Genomic DNA, 20,428 nt, shown 5'->3' with positions numbered 1-20,428 from the left:
CCAACATAGTGAAACCCTATTTCTACTAATAAAACAAAAATTAGCTGGGCATCGTGGCGGGCACCTATAACCCCAGCCACTCGGGAGGCTGAGGCAGGAGAATCACTTAAACCCTGGAGGCAGAGGTTGCTCTCAGTGAGCTGAGATCATGCCATTTTACTCCAGCCTGGGTGACGAGAGTGAAACTCCATCTCAAAACAAACAAACAAACAAACAAACAAACAAACAAAGTTACTCAGCAAGCAGAGGGCAATGAAAAGAGCATAAACTCTGGAGTCAGAAGCCTGAGTACAAGCCTCAACTCAAGAATTTAATGGCTGCAGGTCTTTGAGGAAGTTGCCCAAACTGACCAAGCTTCTGTTTCCTCACCTGTTAGAGGAGAATCATGATATTTATCTTCTGAGTTGTGGCAAGTTTTAAATGAGATGATGCACGTCAATGCCAAGCACAATGACTGGTATAAAATCATTGGTAGTGATGAAGTCATTTGAACCACTGTATGCAACATCCACAGTGTACAAAAATTGAATAAAATGACGGAGTTAGGCATACTCTTGAGGGCAGTGGAGATAGAGCATTAGCCACTCATGTCTCCCATTCCCACCATCTAGTGCCAACCCATTCAGACAACACAGCATTCAGAACAAATGTCCTGAGCCACAGATCTGAACCACTCTGTTGCTTAAAACTGTGCAATAGCTCTCAATATCCTTAAAGATAAATCCTAACCTCTTCATTCCATGTATAAGGCTCTGAGTATCATTTTCCTCTCCCAACCACCATGATTAGTAAAGATAGACTAAGCACTAGAATGAATAATCCCCAAATTTTATCAGCATAACACAATAAAAGTGTGTCCACTGAGAAAGGGGTGATTGCCTAGGGCAATAATTCAGAGACCTTTTCTTTGGTCTTGTGGGTCCTTTGGGTTCTGAGTTCTCTTTGACTGCCAGAATATGGGGAGAGAGGAAAAGGATCACTTATTGAAGGGTTTATGATCCAGACTTGGAAGATGGGCATATAATTTCCTGTCCTATTCTATCATCCAGAAATGAAATCAGAATACTGCTTCACCTAATTACAAAGGAGGCAAAAAAAAAAAATAGATATTGATTAGCATTCTATTATCTTTCAGTTGACACTAGAGCAATTCTAGACTCCTTCTATTTATCTGCCACACCATTCTAGTCCACATCTCTCTGTGTTTTTGCCTCTGCTGGTCTCACTGTCAATCGTGTTTTAGATGAACTTCTTTTCTTCTCTATGCTGAAGTTCTTGTCCAAGGATGATCTTCTCTTCAAGTCTTCCTTTACAAAGCGCCTTCCTTACTCAAGGAAACAGCTAATCGCTCATTCCTCCTTAGTACATTTAGACTTGTACTAAGCCCTCTTTAGTACTTTTAGATACCCTTTTAGATACATCTGCTCAGATGATTTTGTTCATATGCTTGTCTCCTCTCTAGAATTTAGGCTCCTTCTCTGCAATTAACAGAGACCTGTGCTAATTGCATCATAGCTGTCCCTTCTCCTCCCTCTCTCCTCACCCCACACAGCACACAACCTGGTGCTGAGTAAGCTGCACTGGGGGGGAACTGCAATAACACCCAGTGTCCCCAGAGAAATAGAACGGAGTATTAGGAGCTAAGTTTAAGACAAACCACCTGGTTTTGAAGCCCAATGCTGTTGCATAATCTTAATCAAGTTGTTTGTTCCGATTCTCAGAAAAAAAGAATGTCTATAAAACCAGAAGATTATTAGCTTCCCATATCAGATGGTTGTGAAGAGTTTATTAATTGAGGAATACAAAGGTCTCAATATGGTACTTGCTACACACAAGGAACGCTAAATAAAATTCTACCTATTGCTATTATCATATCCTTCTCACCTATTTTGTGGATGGAAACAGAAAGGCTCTCCCCTGACTTTGAGAAGCCTTAAATTAGGACAGAGAAACTTGCCCTGTGGATATGTGGTCCCCAGAGAGTGACTCAGGCAGACTGAGGCCTTTGTGAGCTCCCATGGCCCTGGAAGCATTCCTTGAGTGAGGTCTGGCAAGGACAGGGAGAAGCTGACAAATTAAATGATTTAGTCTGCTCAGCAAAGTAAACGTGGCTCCAGGAAGTTAGAAGTAGCACAGAATGGAAGCTCCAAATGCCACTGGGTGGAGGAAATTTTTTTTTTTTTCCAAACTCAATTTGTTTTCACTTAAACTGCTCCATTTCATCAACATGGCTCTTTGGAACATTGGCTAACTTCCCTAAAAATGTCTCTCTTTTTAAATGTTTTCCTCCCTCCTTCCTAGTTCCTCAAATGCAATAAAATTAAATACTTGGAACTCAAGAGAAAGCCCCCCAAAACATCAGATCAGCCTAGGTGTGCATCAGGTACCTGTTTGCAAATTGATGGCAAAGTAGGAGCTATAGGTGTGGATGTAAAGTTGCTGTGAACAGCACCGTGACCACAGATAAATCATTCCCTGAAATGGCACTGCAGTTAATAAATTGCCTTCTCTTTACAAAGACCCTTTTATCCAGGTCAGTCCTGTGTGAGGCTTTCCATGCCTCCCCATTTAAGCCTCGGGAGGAAGGAAATAGACCTTCATCTATAGAGGCACAGAAGGTTTCTCAATCAAGAGTCCAGGTTGCAACCCATTCTGCACTTACACACCTGGGAGATAGACACCCACTCCATTGCCCCAACAACATGACTGAGACAGGGGCCCAAAGCCAGAACATGTTGAGGGAATTTCTTTCTTCATTACCTGGAATGTCTTTTAAAATATAACAATAAACCAGAGAATCCTGCTTGTACTGGCTCATGAAAAGTTTGACACAACCTTACCCTTTCAGTCCATAACCGACTCATACCAGACCAGCTTTGATTCTTTTTGAGTATGAATCATCCCAGTTTTAAAGCCATAGTTTTCTCTTCTGCAGAGGAAATCTATGTCAACAGTAAAATACTACAGAAAGGATATCTTCCTTTTTTTTCTGCTGCTTCACCTTTTTTTTTTTTTTTTTTTTTTTGATTTTGTAAGAACTTGGCAGAGCTGATAAATGAGGCAGATTTTTCCATACAAGGGACAAAAGGATTCATTGTAAACTTACATGCAGGAGTTAACAGGACTATAGTATACTAGTTTAGGAAGATAATTTCACTTAATTTCATCCCTGGATTGTTAAGCATTTACTATCTATGGATATTAAAAAAAAATCTGCAAAAGAGTAAGAAAAGAGTAACACCATCATTTTGTAGGTATTTTCCAACAACTAGCACTCTGTTGTAACTCTTACACAATCCTTCAAGATCTCTTTATTCAGAGAAAATATAAGCTCCTGGAAGTTAGATACTTTGTTCAAGGACCTACAGATAGGACCAGGAAAAGCTATAAATCAATCAAGTTTTGGTTTATCAGATCCTAAAGCCCGTTCACACCTATAACTATGAATCTCCTCACCTTACTGGTTTTTTTGTTGTTGTTGTTTTTGTTTTTTTTTGTTTTAAAAGACAGTGTGATCTGCCTCTTGGGGCTTTTAGAAGGATTAAATGAAATATATTTTATGTGCCTATTATGTGATTGTATGTGAAATTCCACCAGCATAAAGTCTAAATCCTCAGCTATTTGGAGAAGTTCAAAGCAAGAGAGTGAGTGGATGGATCAAGGAGAGGAGCAGACCCTTCTCTGACTTCTCCACCTATCAATATCATCCTACCCTAAGCTAGGCACATAACATGGTTACTGCACTAACATAACACAGAAGGGCTAGTGATAGGTCTTAATTCTCAGACCTCTGGGAAATAACTACTACACAGCTGCTTCTAGTAAATGCTGATTTAGATTTTATCTAGGGTCTCGCTGACCTTTGAGATCTTAGCGAAATTAGCTTCTTATCCTCCCCAACTGTGCAGCCTGTAGATATCTTCTCCAGTACTTTGGCAAATTTTCAGAAAACCCAGCACCTCTTGTATCTTAAGATTTGTTTCTGGATGGGTATCTCTGTCTTAGTCTAGAAAGACTTAGCTGGGGAAAAAATTCAACTATTGCTTTGAGTTTCTAAAAAAAACTCCACTCACATTTGTAAGAAGAGTGAACTTCACACAATAATGGGGAGAGGGGCTTCAGGGGGAAAAAAATCTCCATAGCCACCAACAAAACAACTATCAATGGAGCAGAACAGAACACGTTTAGAAATCTCCTCCAGACATCTAACTATCAAGGTGCTTCACAAACCCCTTATATTGCCCGGTCTCAGCCTCTCTCTATTTTGCAGACTTCTTTTTCTCCCTTCTTTTATCTCATTACTCATCTCTTATCTATTCATATTCAGGATAAAAAATGATTAACCATGTTCTTGTCCCATCAGATGCTGAGACTCGCATCCATGATAGTCTGACATCTATCAGCATCCATGTCTTCAAGATCTCACTTCAAAAAGATTTATGAAGCTCCAGCCTTCTTCCATTCTAATGGAGGCATGCTAAGATCACGAGATAAATAATAGCAAAGTTGTCTATAGCTCTTAAGCTGCACCAGGCATCATTTTAAGTAGTTTGTATTTATGAACTAATTTAATCCTCACAACAACTCCATGAAGTTATTATTATATCCCCATTTCACAGATGGGAACTGAGGTGCAGAAAGGTTAAACGACTTACTCAAGGTCACATAGATAGTGGCAGACCTGTGATTCAATCCCAAGCAGTCTGATTCATAATGTGTACTATTAAATTCTACATAGTCATTTGGCAGAAAGATGAACAGTCAGATATTTCTCCCTCCTAACTCATGACAACATTGAATGAATGCATTTATTTACGAAATAAATGAATGAGTAGAATTTGAAGCAAATCTCTGGGGTTTTGAAATATGTACAAAATGTAAACAACAAAAAGTAGGACACAAATTATTAGGGATAAAAAAAATAGGAAGATTTAAATGGGTAGTTTCAGGACAGAGGGAGGCCCTGGGGCAGGCAATCGTCAACTGCGTTGAATAGGATCCAGGAAGTTATATGCAGAGGTTAAGTCGGGTTCAGGGAAATAACTGTTTTTAATTGGATAATCTATCTCCCATACCTACAGGAAAACATCATGGCCGCTGAGCCTGGCTGCTTCCTTTGGAAAGGCCTTTGGGGGAAGATAGAGGTTGTAAAGCGATAGGAGAAGAGAGCTCTCAGCTACACGAAGACTCATTTTGCTTCAGAAGAAGGGCCCCTCATCAGAGCAGTAAGTTCAGGAAATTATCCACTTCCAAGTGGTCTTTGTTTCCTATTTGGACATCACAGCAGTGCATCTACATCTGGACAATGATGTCCCTTATAGGAATACAGTTCTCTCATCAAAATTCAGCAGACTGCATAACCAGGGCTGGGGCATCGTAAAGAGTTGAGGGCCTTAGGTTCTCTCCCCCAGCTCCCCTTTCCAAACACTTTGCTCTGTCAACACAGGAAAAGTTAAATCATTCTGTATTTCCAGACCCATTATTGTAGAAGAGTAGAAAAATAACTCTGATGATTAGGTTCTTTGACATTTTACATTGCTTAAAGATCTATCTTGAGAAATAAAGGTCTCATTATCTGAACAATTTCATCTTTTTCATTTGGCAAACTAGTATACTTTTACCTTCTTCATCCAGATTAAGTGAAAGTTTATCTCATCAAGCACAATACTTTATTTTTGGGCTCCAAAATCATCTGTACTCAGAGTGGCAAGAGTGGTAACAACAATACCCCTTAATAAACATTCTATAACTACACAGTGCTGTTTGATTATCATTAACTTTTTCTGAACACTTTATTGGAGTTTTAAGATAATCTTGAGGTAAATAATATTTTCCTCATTTTGTAGTTGAAGAACCTGGAATTTAAAGAAGGTCCCACATGCAGTAAGTGATGAGCAGAACCTGGGTTCCACCCAGGCCTGACTGATGCTAGAGCTTTAATTACTTCACTATTGCTCAGACTGAGAGAGTGAGCACTGTCATTGGTGGCCACTGACATTGGTGGAGAATGAAGCAGAGCCCATCATCTTCACCACTAAACTGTCTGCTTCCTCATCCATCCTGAAGGGTCTCCCATCACCAAAAAGCCTCTATTCATGCTATGCATATCAGCAACATTGAGCCAGGAAACCCTCCATAAACCCCTTTTTCAAGCCACACAATAGACCACTCATGGGGAAGATGTTCCTCCTCCCATCTCCCATGTCACTGAAGGTTGGGAGTCCATGTTCTCCTGGTTTGTAACACCACTTCTGGATTAACTTTCCTCACTCCTTCCGTACAGTTCCCACTTACTGAAGGTGTTTGCCTTGTGGTTCTACCTTTGGGTACTCCTCCTGAGCACTTCATCAAAACACCTTCTGTCCTGGCCAATCCTCCAAATTCTCTGAAGATTGGCCTCTGCCTTTCCATCATTCTCCCCACCACAGGCATTGCTATTATTGGTGATTTCTACCAATAGCATTGGGTGATCCTTTTGACAACCTAGCTTTTCAGATTCCTTGCCTTCTTCATCCCCTATGGTCTCAGTTTCTTCACTTTGGCCACATTATCCCAATTCACTGATCCCCAATATATTATTTTATAGGCCTTCTAGGAACTTCCAGTTTACAGACTCCTTTACTTTCTCCTTATTTCTCAGGACTCCCATTTCCACTTCTCTCATTATCCAGCTGAGATTTTATTGATAATCACATTAAATACTGTCCTCAAAATATTTAATTTCTTAAGTTGTAATTATCTTATTATGAGTCATCTGTCAAACTTCAAACCTGAATAAACTCAACTTGTTATTTTCTCCACTCTACAGTTGGGTTGCTGAGTAATTGTGGAAGAAAAAAAAAATCACTCTCAATTGGAAATGTTCTAATTCATGGTCCTCAACCTTAACTAGGTCCTTAATAATGCCCAGGAGATCTATTATGTTTCTATGGGAAGTACTTTCCCCTTCTCTGAGGCAGCATATTTCAAACTGTCTTCTTTTCTCTCAAACCTATGACTTCCACCTCTCTCCCTCAGTCTCTGTATGACATTGACTCCACAGAAAAAAACAAAAGGCATCAGTCAAAACTCCCTCAACTTTGTGTCATAAAAGTTACACACATATTTGCCTCTTCACTCATCACTTCCTTCCCCGCTCCTGATAGACTGAAAGGAATGTCCTTTATCTTACCAAAAACTGGATCCCATACTCTGGATCTCATCCTTTTTGACGTTCAGAAGAATGTTACTCCATTTATTTCCACTCTCTAGTGGCTACATCCCATTAGCCTGTAGAGGTAGCATGATGCTTTGTTTTGGGGCTTTAACGTCACCTACAGCCAGAATTGTAATGGTAATAACAATACTTTTTACTGAGTACTTATTTTATGGCTACACCATGCTGTTTGATGATCACAAACTTGGGCCATCTTGGGCCTTCTTGTTTCATGTTTCCCCATCTCTCTGGTTGATCTCATGCTGTCTTGTGATGATTTTAATGAGTTCATTTACCCAAACCTGGATCTCTATCTCAAGTCAGTTTTCTGTGCTCCAGGCTTTATTTCAATGGTCTTTTACAGACTGCACCGGGATATCTCAAAGGTACTTTACATTCAATATTTATGACATCCCTTCTCCCCCAGCCTTTCACTAAGCCCATTTCTTTGCTTATGTATTTAAATTTCAATGAAGAGTGCCGTAATTTTCCCAGTTAATCAATTTAGAAAAGTAATAACATCGTTGTCCTCTTTGCCGCAGCTTTCACATGTAACAATTATTAAATTCTATAAATTCTATTTCTCAACTATACATTGAATAAGCCTACTTATGTCTAACTTCAAATTTATTCACAGGCTACCCCCTGCTCTCTCACTCCAAGTCCAAGGTATACATTACCATCTCCTTGGATCGTTTCCCACACCCTCATCCCTTTTACATATTCTTCCATCTGTTTTCCACTCTGATATTATCTTTCCTGACCCCAAGGCTGAGTTGAGTACCTCTTCTCTCTGAATCCATAACATTGTGATTACCAACATCATATCAGTTATACTGTTTTTTTAAATTTCCCGTTTACTCACCTGTTCCACTCACTGTCTAGCACTCACTTTGTCTTGAATAACTAGACTAACCTTTGGCACATAATAAGTGATAATTCTATACTGGTTGAAAAAATGGCCTATTTTAGGTCATAACTTTGTTTTCTAGTAGTTGTACAGTGACATTCAAAATTGTATCACTCAACAAGTGTATAACTTTTAAAAGTCAGCTTCATTGAGGTATGCTTACATACAATAAAATTTACCAATATTAAGTGCATATTTCAATGAGTTTAGACAAATGTATGCAACCACAACTACAATAGTAATAATACAGAGCATTTCCATCACTGCAAAAAATACCCTTGTCTCTCTCTGCAATAAATTCCTTCCCCACTCCCTCAGGCTCTTGGCAGTGATTTATCTGTTTTTGTCACTATAGTTTTGCCTTTTCTAAAATTTCACAAAATTTTAATCATAGTGTGTAGTCTTCTGACTCTGGCTTTTTTCACTTAGAATAATGCATTCATTATGTTGTGCATATCAGTAGTTGGTTCATTTTTATTTGCTGAATAATATTCTATTGTATTGACATGCCACACTTTGCTTATCCATTCACCACTTAATGATTACTAAGGTCATTTCACATATATTACATTATCATTTATTATGAATAAAGCTGCTGGGACCATCCAAGTAACTTTGTAGACAGATGTTTACATTTCCCTAGGGTAACCACATAGGAGTGGAATTTCTGGATCATATTGTAAGTATTTGTTGAACTTTATAAGAAATTGCCAAACGTTTCCAAAATACTGTGCATTCCTACTAGCAACATATGAGTTTCCAGTTGTTGCACTTCTCACTAAAACTTAAAATCATTTTTAAAAATCATAGCCGTTGTAATGGTTGTGCAGTGACATCTCACTGTGGTTTTAATTTGTATTTTCATGATGTCTAATGTTTAACATGTTTCCATAAGCTTATTGGGCATTTGTGTCTTCTTTTGTAAAGTGTCTGTTAAATTTTTTTGCTAATATTTATTGAGCAGTTTATCTTCTTATTTTTAAACTGTAAAAGTTCTTATATTATTCTAGATACAAGTCCTTTGTTAGACACACCTATTGAAAATATTTTCTCATAGTCCATAGCTTGCCCTTCAAATTTGTAAGAATATATTGTGAAGAGCAGAAATGCTTAAATTCCATGAAGTATATTTACTAATATTTACTTTCATGGTTTATACTTTTTTGTGTCTTATTTAAGAACTCTTTTACACTATTCCCAATAGAAAAGATTTATTCCTATAGTTTCTTCTAAATCTTGCCTGAAAATAAAGGCAATTTTTATGTTTTTATAAGTTTGTATTTTATATTTTTCTTGTGTTATTTCACTGCATAGGACTTCCAGTATAATGCTGAATAGAAGTTATGAAAGTAAAGAACCGTGGCTGGATGTGGTGGCTCATGCCTGTAATCCCAGCATTTCGGAGGCCAAGGCGGGCGGATCACCTGAGGTCAGGAGTTCTAGACCAGCCTGACCAACATGGAGAAACCCTGTTTCTACTAAAAATACAAAAAATTGACCGGGCATGGTGGTGCACACCTGTAATCCCAGCTACTCAGGAGGCTGAGGCAGGAGAATCGCTTGAACCTGGGAGGCGGGGATTGCAGTGAGCGAAGATCGTGCCATCGCACTCCAGCTTGAGCAGCAACAGTGAAACTCCATTTAAAAAAAAAAAAGTAAAGAAAGTAAAGAACCTTGCCTTCTTTCTGATTTTATGGAAAATGCAGTCAGCCCTTCACAATTAAATATGAGGTAACATAAGTTTTTGTTGTTATTGTCACTTGCTTGCTTGCTTTTTATCAGGTTAAAAGCTCCCTCTACTTCTAGGGCTCTCAGAGGTTTATATCTTAATACATACTGAGTTTATTCAAATGCTTATTCTTCATCTATTGAGATAATCCTTTAGTTTTGGTGTTTGTTTTTTACTCTGTAAATACAGTACATTTTGTTGTGTCATTTTGATTAATAGATAAACATTACATTTCTGGGGTAAAACTCACTTAGTCATGCTGTAATACATTTTATATATTGCTCTATTTGATTTTCCAGTATTTATTAAATATTTTTGAATATTTTTATAAATAATATTGGATGGATTTTATTTCTGGATAACGTTGCCTTGTAGAATTAATTTGAAAGTGTGTTAGTTATCTATAGCTACATATCAAATGCCCCCAAAACATAGCATCTTATAGCAACAAATACTTACTATCTTAGAGTTTTTTTTTCAGTCAGAGATCCAAGAGAGCTTAGATGGATGTACTACTGGTGAGGGCATCTTAAGAGGTTGTAGTCAAATTGCCTATTTATTAGTCCATTTTCACACTGCTGATAAAGACATACCAGAGACTAGGCAATTTACAAAACAAAGAGGTTTATTGGACTTACAGTTCCACATGGGTGGGAAGGCCTCACAATTACGGTGGAAAGCGAGGAGGAGAAAGTCACATCTTATGTGGATGGCAGCAGGCAAAAAGAGTTCTAGAAACTCCTGTTTTTAAAACCATCATATCTCATGAGACCCATTCACTATCGCGAGAACAGCATGGAAAAGACCCACCCTCATGATTCAGTCGTCTCCCACCAGGTCCCTCCCACAACATGTGGGAATTATGGAAGCTACAAGATGAAATTTGGGTGAGAACACAGAGCCAAACCATACCAGCCCACTAGGGATGAAGTCATCTGTGGCTTGAGAATTCATTTCCAAGCTCATCCACATGCCTGTTGGCTAAAACCAGTTTCTTACCATGAAGGTCTTTTCATAGATTGCCTGAGTCTTCTCATAACATCAAAATTGGCTTCCCACAGAGTGATTGATGAGAAGAAACAGAGAGAGGCGGAGGCAGAAACAGAGACATAGAAAGACTTGTCTTTTATAACCTAATCTCAGAAGTGACATACCATCACATCAGCCATATTTCCTTGGTTAGACAGACCAAACATGATACAGTGTGGGAAGAAACTACACAAAGGGGTGAATGGCAGTAGGTGGGGCTCATTTTCCTTAGGCCCAAAGAACTTCCTGTAACATTTCTTTCTTTTCTTTTTTTCTTTCTTTATTTTCTTTATTTTTTATAGAAACAGGTTTTCACTATGTTGCCCAGTCTGGTCTCAAACTCCTGGGCTCAAGTGATCTTCTCACCTTCACCTCCCAAAATTCTGGGATCACAGGCATGAACCACTGTACCCAGCCTGTCATATTACTTATAGCATAGGTTTGCTAGTAACAAATATTCTAAGTTTTTTGCTTTGTCTAAAGATGGTTTTATTTCACCTTCAATTTTGAAAGATAGTTTATCTGGGTATAGAATATTAAGTTTTGTCTTTTTCTTTTAGTTTATTTCACTGTTTTTCCTAGTTCCATTTGCTTGAATAGTTTTATTCTGCTATATCCAGGGTACAATTTTTTTCTGGCAATTTTAAACTATGTCTATAAAATTTGCTTTCAAATATTTGATTATGATATTTCTTTATGTTATTTTCTTTGTGTTTATTTTCTTTTGAGCTCACTGAACTTCTTAGATTGATGGGTGGATGGTTTTCATCAAACTTAAAATTTTTTCAGCCATTACCTCTTCAGATCCCTTTCTTAGATTCCAGTCACATGAATTTTAAATTCTTGATACTTTCCAAAAGATCAATAAAGTTCTGTTCTTATTTTTCAGTCTCCTTTTCTTTCTCTGCTTCATTTTAGATAGTTTCTATTGTTATGTCTTCATTTTCACTATTTTTCTGAAGTATTATAGTTCTCATCCTATAGGATTTAATTTTAGATGTTATGTTTTTACAACTAGAAGTTCCATTTGCTTTTCTTTTTTATCTTATATTTCTCTCCTTATTATATTTAGGCTTTCTTTTCAATACTTGAACTTATGAAGCTTATTTACAAAAGTATGTTTAATGCTTTTGTCTGCTAATTTTATCATCTTTTTAATCTCTGGATCTGTTTATGTTGGCTGATATTCACCCAGTTATGAGTCCCCATTTTCTACTTCTTTGTACATATAGTATTTTTTGAGAATGTTACATTTGTACGTAGTGTATTTTTTATACTTCTTTGAAGAGTGCTACCTTTTCTTGTGGCAGGAAGTTAGGCTACTTGCAGATTTGTTTGGTCCCTTTGAAGTTGTTTTTATGCTTTTTCAGGGTGACTCTGGAGTAGTATTTTCTTCAGAGCTAAGTTAGCCTAACTTCTAAGATATGAAAATTCTGGGATCTCTACTGAATGCCTCCAGTATTCAATAAAGCCCCTCCACTATGGCTGGTGGGAACTAAAATGATATGTTCAGGAATCATCTGGCTTGAAATTCCCTAGTAAACTCTTTGTCCAGAAGTTCTTTATATAAGCCTGAAGTTTTCACTCTAAGCCTAGACCAGTCAAGAATTTTAAGGAAACCCTTTGCAGATGTCTGGTACTTATTCTTTGTTAAGCTCATCCTCTCAGGTACTCTCTTGCCTATATACATTTTAACCACTTTTGCCTCCTAAACTCCAATCTCTGTCTTAGCTACTCAGCAAGATCCTTCTTAATCCTTGAGCTGCCCCTCCCTATGAAGCATTCTGGAAATTGCCTCCTAGTAGAAAGCCTGCGTGATTCCAGGGCTTACTTCATTTGTTTCCCTTTTTATAGGAACTACAGTCCTAGTACGTATTAGCCAATGATTAAAAATGTTTGTTTTCTATCTTTTGTCCAGTCTTCTAGTATTTATGATAGGGGAATAATTCTGGACACCACTACTTTCTAACAGCCAGAAACAGAAGTAATAATATATTTCTAACTGCTAAATTTAAGTTCTTTGATAGTAAGACATTTTTATTTCCCCTAGCACTACATTCTAAATAAAGACAACGGGAGGAAATGGGGAAGGAAGTTGCTACTTCATGATGTATCAATATGATTTAGGTAGATGCTACTTCATAAGTATGAATGATTTAGGGAGATGTTTCATCTAGACCAGAGAGAAAAACAAAATCTGCTTCTTTGGGGCCAAAGGTTAGTAAAAGAAGGAGAGAGGGAGTAAGAAAGAGGAATTAGCTTATGTATATCCCAAAGTCTTCGCTCTGTAGAATAAAAGATTATGTAGTACCCAATTCCCCTCCTTTCTATGTGGCATGAACACTGAATTGAAAGTCAACAGACCTGTTTTTATGCAAGTGGTATAGGTAAGATGCTCCCAAAGCAGAAGCTTCAGTCCAAATGGAGACCATGAGAGAATTTCAGAGAGATATTCATCCCAGTAAGAGTTAAGGGTGGCTAGGTCAGCAGGAAGAATCTGTGTGATTCTGACTGAGTCAGGAAAGGATAATTGGACATAGGAGTAATTCAGGAGAAAGCAGAAAACCTAGTAGAATGCCCAAAACATGATGAACTGACTATACTTCAGTGGCCACTAGCCAGAACACTACTAAAAAGCACTATGAGGCCAGGAGAAATTTTCCTTCCAAAGCCATTAGCTTTTTCCTCATACACCTAAATCAGAAAGGAGACTGGAGAAAATGGAGGAATCTAAAAGTAAATATCATAGGGTAAAAAAAAAAAATCAAAAGGTTTTTAAATTATTAGATCAAAGTACGTTTCAAATTTGTAGATTAAGTTTAGTTTAGTTTAAATCTTTTTTGAAAAGTAACAGGAGGGGAGATTATGATAATGAAATAAACAGGCTACATTTTCATTGCTTGTCTGAATTGTGATGTGAGCAAATTTGCATTCCCACTACATAGAGGTAGAAAAATAAATGAATATTAAAGTTCAAAAAGAGAGAGAAAATAAAGAAAGAAAAACGAAAAAAAGAGGAAAGGAGGAAGGAAGGGAGAAAGGAAATATACCAGAAAGGAAGGGAAGGAGGGAAAGAGGAAAGGTAAGGACAGAAAGAAGAGTAAGAAAAAGAAAAAGAGAGAAGAAAGATTGTTCTTTCATTTTCCTTTTCAGAAGTCTATATTTCTAGAGATTGGTCCTTCTTTATAAGTTGAGAATACCATTAGGAATTTCTTGGCATTGGAAAACTTTTTTTTTTTTTTTTTTTTTTTTGAGACAGGGTCTCGTTCTATCGTCCAGATTGGAGTGCAGTGGCATGATCTCGGCTCACTGCAAACTCCCGAGTCCAAGCGATTCTCCTGCATCAGCCTCCCGAGTAGCTGGGACTACAAGCACGCACCACCGTGCCCAGCTAATTTTTGTATTTTTAGTAGAGACAGGGTTTCACTATGTTGGCCAGGAAGCTCATGATCTCTTGACCTCGTGATCCACCCGCCTCGGCCTCCCAAAGTGCTGGGATTACAGGCATGAGCCACTGCACCTGGCCAGTATTGGTGAACTTTTAAAAGTCAGTGATGCAGAGTTGGAATGAAAATTTTAAGGGTGAGGATGAAAGAATGAAATAATAAATTTAGAATGTTTCAAAGGTACCATTTTACAGATAGAGATTTTAGGCTCTTCCAATAAGTCTACTCTATGGAAGTGGGGTGTGGGAAAGTAGGTTTACCTAGGGTTCAAAGCCCAGGTTTTCTGCTCAGACACTTGCCAAAAACTGATTTCCTCCAACAATTTTCATTAATTTTATGTTAACACTATTCAGTAGAGTATGTTTTCACCTCTGGATGTTCTCTCTCAATACTAACCAGCATGGGAACTAATCCAAACGAGAGATATAAAGAACTTCAATAATACTCTGTGACAGAAGCTATTTACTTATATTTATGAACCGTTTGGGATATTCAGATATAGGACAATTCTTAAACCATATTTTTACAACTTCTGAGTAACCCTAGCATACTTTGGGTTACCCACTCATGTCAACTATTTTTAGTTTTTGTTTGATCTAGTATTTTCTTTAAAAATGTAGATGTGAATCTTTATCTTCCTTGCTTGGAAAACTATCTTTTGATTCTCAACCTATAGGATAAAATGCAAATACACATTCCTTTATAATTTGAAACTAATTTATATTTTGGGCTTTATTTACTACTGTTTTCCTTCTTGCACTATATATTCTCATTAAGTGACCTCTCTAATATAGTATTTTACGAAACTATTTTTAAAAAAACTTCCTTTTCTTGGAATGTGTTCCTTTTATTTCTCTACCTACCTGACACCCTTCAGTGTTTACCCTGCTCAGAAGAGAGCCTGGTTTAATGTAAAGGCATACCTCTGAAATATCATGGGTTTGATTATACACCACTGAAATATAGCAAATATACCAATAAAGCAAGTCACACAATTTTTTTGCTCTCCCAGTAAATATAAAAGTTACTTTTATAATATACTGCAATCTATTAAGTGTGCATAGCATTGTGTCTTAAAAATGTACATATCTTTTTTTATTGTTTAAATTTTGTGGGTACATAGTAAGTATATATATTTATGAGGTACATAAAATGTTTTAATACAGGCATGAAATGTGAAATAAATGCATCATGGAGAATGGGGTATCTATCCCCTTAAGCATTTATCCTTTAAGTTACGAACACTCCTTATGTTATTTGAAAATATACAATTAGGTTATTATTGACTATAATCATCCATTGTACTATCAAATAGTAGGTCTTATTCATTCTTTGTATTATTTTTGTATACATGACCAATCCCCACCTCCTTTCCCACCCTCCCAGTACCTTTCCGAGCCTCTGGTAACCATCCATCTACTCTCTATGAGCATGAGTTCAATTGTTTTGATGTTTGGATCCCACAAATAAGGGAGAACATGTGATGTTTGTCTTTCTGTGCCTGGCTTATTTCACTTAACATAATGGTCTCCATTTCCATCCATGTTATTCCAAATGACTGGATCTCATTTTTTATGGCTGAGTAGTACTCCATTGTGTGTATGTATTGCATTTTCTTTAACCGTTCATCTGTTGATGAACACTTAAGTTGCTTCCAAATCTTAACTCCTGTAAACAGTGCTGCAACAAATATAGGAGTGCAGATATCTCTTCGATATACTGATATACCTTCTTTTCAGTATATACCCATCAGTGGGATTGCTAGATCATATGGTAGCTCAATTTTTAGTTTTTTTGTGAAACCTCTAAACTGTACTCCATAGTTGTGCTAATTTACATTCCCACTGACTGTTCTCTTTTCTCCACTTCCTCGTCAGCATTTGTTTTTGCCTGTCTTTTGGATATAAGCCATTCTAACTGGTGTAAGATGATATATCCTGGTAGTTTTGATTTGCATTTATCTGATGATGGATGATGTGTAGCATCTTTTCATATGCCTGCTTGCCACTTGTATGTTTTATTTTGAGAAATGTCTTTCAAATCTAAAAATCTACATAGCTTACTAAAAAAATGCTTTCTTGTTTAAAAATGCTAATGATCGTCTAAGCCTTCAGCAAGTCCTAATCTTTTTGCCAGTGGAAATTCTTGCCCCAGTAATAATGGCTGCTGACTGATGAGGGTGGTGGCTGCCGAAGGTTGGGTGGCTATGGAAATTCCTCAATATAACAATGAAGTTTGCTATGTTGATTGACTGTTCCTTTCACAAAATATTTCTCTGTAGCATGTGATGCTGCTGTTTGATAGCATATTACTCACAGTACAACTTCCTTCAAAATTGGAGATAATTCTTTCAAATCCTGATGCTGTTTCATGAACTAAGTTCATGTAATATTTTAAATCCTTTGTTGTCATTTCAACAATGTTCACAGTATCCTCACAAAGAGTAGATTCCTTCTCAAGCAACCACTCTTTCCTAATCCATAAAAGCAACTCCTTTTCATTCAGGTTTTATCATGAGACAGCAGCAATTCAGCCACTCCTTCAGAATCCACTTCTAATTCTAGTGTTCCTCCTATTTAAGCCACCTCTGCAGTTACTTCCACCACTGAAGTCTTGAACAAAGTTATTTATATGTGAGAGTTGGAATCAACTTCTTCCAAAGTCCTGTTAATGTTGACTTTTTGATATCCTCCCATGAATCACAAATGCTCCTAGTGACATCTAGAATCTTGAATTCTTCCCAGGTTTTTTATTTACTTTGCTCAGATTCCTCAGAAGAATCACTTTCTATGGCAGTTATGGCCTTACAAAATGTTTTTTGTTTTTCAGTAATAAAATGTGAAAGTCAAAATTACTTCTTGAACCATGAGTTGCAGAATGAATATTGTGTTAGTAAGTCATAAAAGTAAGGTTCATCTTCTTGTATATCTTCATCAGAACTCTTGGGTGATCAGGTGAATGGTCTATAAGCAGTAATATTGTGAAAGAAATCTTTGTTTCTGAGCAGCGGGTCTCAACAGTGGGCTTAAAATCTTCAGTAAACCATTATGTAAATAGACATGCAGTCATCCAGGCTTTGTTCTTCCATTTATAGAGCACAGGCAGAGTAATTTAGCATAAATCTTAGGATTTTTAGGAATGGTATATGACCATTGGCTTTTATTTAAAGTCAACAGCTGCATTAACCCATAACAAGAGTCAGCATATGCTGTGAGGCTTTGAAGGCAGGCATTAACTTCTCTCTAGCTATGAAAGTCCTAGATGGCATCTTCTTCCAATATAAAGCTGTTTTGTCTACACTGGATATCTATTGTTTATTGTAGCCACAGGTTAAAGCCACATCTTTAAACTTCATGAACCAATCCCTGCTAGCTTCAAACTTTTCTTCTGCAGCTTTGCCACCTCTCTCAGCCTTCCTAGAATTAAAGAGAGGTAAGGTGTTGCTCAGGATTAGGTCTTGGCTTGAGCAAATATTGTGGCTGTTTTGATTTTCTATGTAGACCACTAAAACTTTCTTCATACCAGCAATAAGGCTGCTTTGCTTTCTTATCATTAGTGTGTTCATTGGAGGAGTATTTTTAATTTGCTTCAAGAACTTTTCCTTTGCATTCACAAATTGCCAAATTCTTTGGCACAAGAGGCCTAGCTCTTGGCCTATCTCAGCTTTCAACGTGCCTTCTTCACTGAGTTTAATCATTTCTTGCTTTTGATTTGAAGTGACACGTGCAACTACTCCTTTCACCTGAGCACTTTCAGGCCACTGTAAGGTTATCAATTGGCCTAATTTCAATATTGTTGTATCCTAGAAATTAGGGAGGCCAAAAAAGGGAGAGGCAAAATGACCAGTCATTGGAGCTGACCACAATATTTATTAAGTTTACAGTCTTATATGAGCTTGTTTCATGGCCCCCCAAAACAATTACAATATTGACATAAAAAATTACTAATCAGGCCAGGCGTGGTGACTCATGCCTGTAATCTCAGCACTTTGGGAAGCCAAGGTGGGCAGATCACTTGAGGCCAGGAGTTCAAGACCAGCCCGGCCAACATGGCAAAACTTCATCTCTACTAAAAATACAAAAATTAGGCAGGCGTGGTGGTGCATGCATGTAATCCCAGCTACTCGCTAGCCTGAGACACCAACTCTGTCAAAAAAAAAAAAATCTCTTTGTCTTGGACCATCAAAATGGATATAATGATAACAAAAAATGTTTGGAATATTGTGAGAATTACCAAAACATGAAACAGAAACACAGAGTGAGCACATGCTGTCGGAGAAATGGTACCTGTAGACTTGCTCAATGCATGGTTGCCATAAACCTTCAACATTTTTAAAAAATACAGTATATGTCAAGTGAAGCACAATGAAACAAGGTAGACCTGTACTTAGGGGTATGAACTGTGGGGTCATCTAGCCCAGGTTGTAAATCATAAACCTAATCATTGTACCTTCTTGGGAAATTTGTGGACACTCTCTTGGCATCAGACTATTATTCAACATGGTGATAATAATACCGACTGCAGAGAATTGCTGGCATGATTTAATAAAATAATACTTTGAAAGACCCAATACCGTATCTTGAAAATAACGTTTAATACATGTGCTGTATATTCCCCATTATTTCCCCTATCATAATCATAATTATCATCACCGATATCACAAGTTTGTTAGATTGAATGGAATAATTCACATACAGGCCATAGCACCGGGATTAGCATTAAAAGATCAATGAATTATGGTAATTACAACCACCATTATAATAACTCTCATTACTACTAAACTTAATAAACTCCACTTACTAATCAACATTCTTCTTCTGTTAGTCTTACAGATTTATACCTACCTTTACTATGGTACGCATCATAACACATCACAATTATCTGTTTATATATCCCCCTTAGTCCATTATTTCCTCAAAGTCAATTCTTGTTCAAGTTGACCATGCGGCTCCAGAGACTAGTACCTAATGGGCTTTTAGCAAATTCATGTTAAATGTGTATATAGAGTTAATGGTTCACACTAAGCCATTCCCACTGGTTTTTTTTTTTTTCTGCCTATTTATAGCCTATGCTATTTACTTGCTAATTAGATTAACAGAGTGAGGAGCATATATGTATATGTGTGTGTATATAAAAATGTATATGAGAACTAGAATAGGACAAAGGACTCCAACCATTGGCCTTAATAGCACCAAGTTCTATTAAACTAAACCAAATAGCCTCCCTTAAAAGTCATCTGGAACTTCCCAATTCCTTCAGAGAATCCTTGATTGCTACTCAAAGGGCCATTTTGGTGAGAATTGGAGTTTACCCATGAATCTTCTCCAAATACTCATTACCGATTCTGGGATGAGTTTACAGGAATTCACCAGTGGTCATTAAGTGATTTTTTTTTTCAACATTTTAGGATTTGGAATCATCCTGCTCCATGGAAAAATTTAGAGAAAAGTAGATTATGGTTGAAAACATTGGCCAACTAGATGAAAGGGAAATTAGTACATTTAATAAACACTCAGCTTTGTGGTTTCTAGTTGCAATCCATGTTTAATCTTGTATCAAAAAGAGGAAAGCATTAACTCCTTCAAAATTTCACTGAAGCTAGTCTCTGCAAAGGTTTAGAGCTGTGTTCCATAGGCAGGTTAAAAAATAAGGCCCGAAGATAATGCATGATATTTTTTAAGTATCCAAATAGTAAGATAAATACCACACAGAACTTAAATTTTATTTCCTGTTAAAATTCAGTGTATTGCTCTCAAGAAAGAATACTTTACTGGAATAAGTAAGGGATTTGGCATCCAGAAGATTTGATTTCAAATCCTGTACTTTACTCTTTTCTAGCTGAATTACCTGGCATAGTGTAATTTACTTATCTGAGCCTCATTTTTTTCCTCTCCAATAAAAGGTGAACAATGCTTTTTATAGCATTATGATGAGGAATAACTATAATATGTTAGTGAAGATGATTCACATAATGCTTAGCAAAAAGATGCTCAATAAATATCATTTTCCTTCTAGTTTTCCCTTGGCTCTTGGGGGATTCCTAAAACTAAAAAGCTTAGAAGTTTGCGTTGTAGAGAATCCAAATACATACCAATCCATTTATGTACCAATTTATTAAA

General features: G+C 37.1%; 1 long non-coding RNA gene across 1 annotated transcript in view; it reads left to right on the top strand.

The window, feature by feature from the left end:
* LOC139358326 (uncharacterized) overlaps positions 1-4,529 on the top strand; it is a 42,490-nt gene extending 37,961 nt beyond the window's left edge. Inside the window, exon 4 of the long non-coding RNA XR_011613098.1 lies at positions 4,364-4,529. This is a non-coding gene — a long non-coding RNA (uncharacterized lncRNA). The remainder of the gene's footprint in view (positions 1-4,363) is intronic.
* The last annotated feature ends 15,899 nt before the right edge of the window (positions 4,530-20,428 follow it).

Source organism: Macaca nemestrina, chromosome 14 (genome assembly GCF_043159975.1).
Source record: "Macaca nemestrina isolate mMacNem1 chromosome 14, mMacNem.hap1, whole genome shotgun sequence".
In the NCBI taxonomy this organism is placed as follows: Eukaryota; Metazoa; Chordata; class Mammalia; order Primates; family Cercopithecidae; genus Macaca; species Macaca nemestrina.
This window is presented reverse-complemented; position numbering and strand designations above follow the sequence as displayed.